The 5209-nt window shown below is 39.9% G+C and overlaps 1 protein-coding gene across 2 annotated transcripts in view; it reads right to left on the reverse strand.

The window, feature by feature from the left end:
• Window positions 1–2040, reverse strand: part of LOC107988136 (multiple C2 and transmembrane domain-containing protein 1-like) — an 18037-nt gene extending 15997 nt beyond the window's left edge. Inside the window, exon 1 of one of the 2 annotated variants that reach the window (XM_025053893.1) lies at window positions 1486–2040. The gene's annotated coding sequence lies outside the window, so the exon portion shown is untranslated. The remainder of the gene's footprint in view (window positions 1–1485) is intronic. The other variant, XM_025053891.1, reaches the window with a different exon arrangement.
• Window positions 2041–5209: the final 3169 nt, after the last annotated feature.

Here is a 5209-nt window from a genome sequence, read left to right on the forward strand (position 1 = left end):
GGTTGCCTGGTGCATATCTTCTGTCAGTCAGTGCCCCCTGAACATTTCAGCCTTGGAACTTCACAGCCGTGAAACTTTGCCTCCACGTCTCTGTGGGAGAGGATGTACTGCTCACGTATCTTTGTGTGCACTCATCACTCAACTGGCTAAACTGACTGATTGCCTGACTGGCCGACTGGCTGGTGGGATGACTATTTCACCAGCTTTACTATACCGCTATTTTAGCCTTTTCGCTGCCTACTTGCACTCATGACCCTTGAAGAAAGGCTGTAAAAGCAAATGCAGCATGCATATAAACATGGCCCTTAGACGCAGTCATTTTCACATTTCAAATTTTCTGGTCAGAGGCCTTGGAGCAAAACTATTACCACTGATGTTTGTAGTAGTAATTGCCCCTCAAACCAGCTCATGAACATTTCCACATATTACCCTTGTAACCCCAAAGTGAAAAAATAGATAAAGTATCAAGATTCAGCTCAACAAGTTTTAGTTTGTTTTTCAAGCTACATAAGGGATAGTTCAATTTAATCCAAACTTGGTTTGACAAAGTACTGACAGAGGGACCAACCCTTAAACATGGATGCTCACTTTAACTGAAATCTGAGCTCTCTGCAGGGAGGCACATAAAAAAACCCCAAACAAACAAAAAACTCCAAGTGTATATGTCTTTAGTATTGCTAACTGTATGTGTCCATACACCATAAATCAACTTTTCAAAACAAACAACAAAAAACAAGATTAGCTTTTACATCACATTTTTGTTCCTGCATAAAACAACTCAATTTGACTCATTTAGAATGATTCAGCTCATGAACTAAAAAGACCCCAGACAACCGAGTTGATAAATAAAAGGCTTATTCATTTATATATAATCACGTCTACCCTTTTCCAATACTGTATCCTGTCCAAAGGCATTTGTCTCAGTAGCTTTTTCTAGAGTGCAAATGCACAGAGGCAGTAAAACAGCCACCTGTTGTTATACATGATAGTGTCTGGACAAGCCCAGATGCTGTTTTACTGGGACATAAATGAGCAGTGAATGGACCTAAATACCTAACTAAGCATTTATATGGATGTCTGTTCTCAAGTAACAGACAATGTTAGTGACATAAATTCAAGTTAATGTTAAATGAAGGGGAAAAATTGAGATGTTGCCCCAAAACTGTAGTAAAATGAACAGAGCGGAGAAAAGAGGTAGAGAATGTATACGGCCACAGAGAAAACTTTTCAAAAGGTTAAAAGGTTGTGCAATCTGTGTACATGTGTTTGCGCTGCAGGCAGAGAGAATAACTGAGCAGGGGGTGAAAAGCAGGAGAAGGAGGAAGAGGAGGGGTGAAGATGGAGTCAATTTATTTGTCTGTTTGTGTTTCCGGTCTGTGAAGCTGTGTCAATCGCTCCTGAGGCGGTGTGTTTGCTGGTGTGTGTGTGTGTCGGTGTGAGTGCGTACACGTGTGTGCATGCAACCTTGACATGAGACATAATTACCTTGTCATCTTTGTCAAATTCCTCATCCTCATCCTGTAGCAGGTCCTCCACTGCTTGCTGTCAGATGTCATACAGAGGTTGAGAAAAAAGAAGAAAAACAGAAAATGAAAAATTAAAGTGTTAAAGATATGTTTTTGCACAAATGAACACAGAGTTAACATTATCAGATTCAGTGAGACAGGCAAACAACAGTCACACTAATCGTTTATGGCAAGGTTTTGAACAGGCATTGAAAACTATTGCCGATTGGTGTCGGCAATTATGTCACGAGCGCCACATTTTTTCAGAATTAGAATTTAATTTTAGAAATGCTCTCTTGTTCAAGCATTGCCTCGACTATTCTGGAAATGCAAACAAATGCCCTGGCTTTGAATTTCAAAGCAGGCTGAGGATTAAAGCCTATTCATCCATTCAACCTCCGCTGCACAAAAGCATTTAAATCTACTGCCGTTCTGCACAAGCCATCATCAAATCTCTTATTATTATTATGGTTGATCTTTTCTGACCTCTTTAGCCTTTTGCACTTATCTTTTACTTCTAACTCCACATTTCTATTGGTTTATCTATCATATTACACCCACTCACAATGACTCTCAACGGAGGAAGAAAGCCGAGAAAGAAAGCTGGCAGAGACAACAAAACACAAAGAACAACAACTATGTGCTTCAGTGGTCCACAACAGATGAAAACAGGAGCTGGTGGAGCCCAGGAGGCCCATGATGCATTGATACATACATACTGTACTGAGAAAAAAACAACAAACAAATAATCAGTGTGCACAGTTTAGGAACCAAAACCACATCTGGATAGCTTTACTCTACAGCAAAGCATGGTGTTCAAAACTGTAACCTCTGAAATGCAGCAGACAAATGGCTTTGAGCAAACTGCAATTCATCAAATACTGCACATTCCAGATACGGGTGTATACAGGAAAATAAAATGAACTTTTAAAAGATTGAAAAAGTGTGATTACTAAATGTTGCCTTTTTTGCAAGTATTTTTTTCATTATTAAGACTTGAGCTGTGAAGCTTTCTGTGGTCACCATTTGTTCCTAATATAAACTAGATCAGTAATTCATATCGATAGAAACTTGGACTAGCAGCACCACCTAGAGGGCTGTAAAAACATACAGTTATGCACCTGTGGGGCACAGGACTGCATAGGCTATCAACTGAAGAGACCAGAGATACAGTATGTTATTCGTGAGAAGCTCAGTTACAATGGTTTCGACATCAGTCAGTTCAACTACATTTTTGGCTAGGTTAAATATTGACTTCAACAAATTTGATATTCAATGGGTCCCAGGCCACTTTGTATTGTAAAAGTTCTTTATCAAAAACGTTGAGAACCCCTACTACATTATTCTAATAGGTGAGTGGTCTAGATGGCATGCAGGCCAGTTGGGGTGCACTTTACACCTAAGAAGTCACAATTTGTTCAGAATGAGGTAAGGCAGTTTTCAGAAAAAAAGCCCTTAACATTTGAAAAAGGTGTAATGTTTAAACAGGATTATACAGTATGGTACCCAAAATCTCAACCCAAGACTGTATATATATTTGCATTTACTGACGCACCCCATACAACTGTGAATGCTATTTTTGTGCCGCGTGGCTATAACATTCTTAATGGTCTTCAAATTGTTTAACGTTTCTGGAACGTCTCTGGAAACATTTTTTTATTAAAAAAGAAATGAAAAACATCTTGGTACAAACACTTTTTTTTTAAACCACTTGAATTTTCCTAGGCTACGACCTTTGCTGATACAATGGAGTCAACGTCTTTCCGCAAACACACACAGTTCATGAGTGATGCTGTTGAAGTGAAAACATACATGTGAAGATCACTGCTAAACCCAACCACCTGGTTTCTGTCACTCCTGCATTAAAGCCTTAAGGTCATATTGTTCCTTCCTATTCACATAAATAAATATGCAGATCATAAGCTGCACTGCTGTCAGCTGCTTCAGTTTTCGTCCCTGTCCTTAAACCACTCAGAACCTCTGCCCGGCTTACAAATCACCACAACCCTTTAAATGACTCCAGAACACAACACGAGAGTTTGAAGGAATCCAAAAATCATTACTTCACAAGACAATAGCTTTTGTGCCTTTTGTTTTTCGTTGGAATAAGGGGAGCAACTATGTGGCGTCTGACATAAGCCTCTTATGTAAATACTGCTTCCCACACAAACAAAGATGAGTTCAGATCAGCAAAGTTGAAAGGGTAGAGTCAATACTGTGTGTGCGGGTGCGTGTGTATCACTAGGGTAAAAAGTCTTGTGCATGTTTACACTGCTCTCCAGTCTGACTGTACAGCAACTAGTTATTCCCAGTTCACCTCAACTCGGTCTAGACAGATGAGATTAACTGCATCTACAAATGATCTTTATTGATTGTGAATAGATGCAGAACTCAGGTTTTTAAACACCACAGAGGAGATGGCTGTTCTCAGCCGAGGCGAAAGATGTTAACGTGATACTGTAAAACCAATGCCTCCTGGCACCGCTGAACAAAAGGACTGTGACTGTTTATAAAGTCATCATGGTTCCTCCCAAATCCTTTCACCCATGCCAAAATACAAACATAATGGATTCCTCCACACAGAGGCTTTACTAGGACATGGCTGGCACATGCTCCCAACTTTAAACAAAGGCAGTGAGCACCAGCATAGCTGGAGAAGCATGACCTAGAGAGACAGTGAGAGTGATAGAGTCGTTTGTCTCCCCCTCCTCCTCGCTCTGCTCGCTCCCCTTCTATCGCCTGTGGTTACAGAGGGGAAGTCATGTTTCCCGCAACGAGACACAGTGTAAAATTAATAAATAAAAAGACACGGAACATGTCATCTGCCCTGAAGAGTGCCACAGCTAAATGCGTGCACTAAAACTACAGCCTACAGAGTGAAGAGAAATTACCCCAGTGCAACCCATGAATTCCAAACATCCATCCGTCATTTTCTCTCTTTTCACCTCTGTCTTTTGCCGTATTGGTTCTGGCCTTTGTTAGACCTGTTTGTGCACAATACCATTTGCCTACATATCCTCCCATTATCACATTCATTGAATTACTATCATTACAGCACTACAGCCTCACCGTGTCACACTCACATTGCCCGCAGAGCTGCTCCAGTCAATTCAATATCTTCTAGTGAGGTGGGGATTCCAATATTCAAACCTTCACATGATACAGGGCTACTATTACAGATTACAGTGGTACACATAAATACATACAAAGATACAGATAAAATAAAACCAACATCAAATTAATGCAGGTATGCTGACATTAAGGGTTTAAACAGCCATGAAAATATGAATACAATCGTATAGGCCTAAATTGAACTGATTTGCAAGATTGTTGCTCAGACTGAATTTTTAATAGAGGGCAAACACTTAGATATATCACTTATTGGTTGGGTAGGCAGACAGACCTATGTGGACTGAGGTCTACTCGTTTGAACTCTCCTGTTTTAAAAGAACAAAATAATACTGTACATGTGGTAACTAGTATGGTGTATTACACTATCTAGAGTAGCATAGTATGGGTATGCAGTGCAAAAGTCAGGAGAGTGCAGTGAGGTATTGTACAGTACAGCACATTACACATTGGTACAGTACAGTATAGTACAGTACAATATTGTGTGTTGTGTAGAATGGTTTGATGAACAGTGAAAAAATAAGAAGAGAGTAGTATGGTATAGTATAGTACAGTATGTTATGGTTTTGTATGCA

This window comes from Cynoglossus semilaevis, unplaced genomic scaffold (genome assembly GCF_000523025.1).
Source record: "Cynoglossus semilaevis isolate Cse_v1.0 unplaced genomic scaffold, Cse_v1.0 scaffold2980, whole genome shotgun sequence".
NCBI lineage: Eukaryota > Metazoa > Chordata > Actinopteri > Pleuronectiformes > Cynoglossidae > Cynoglossus > Cynoglossus semilaevis.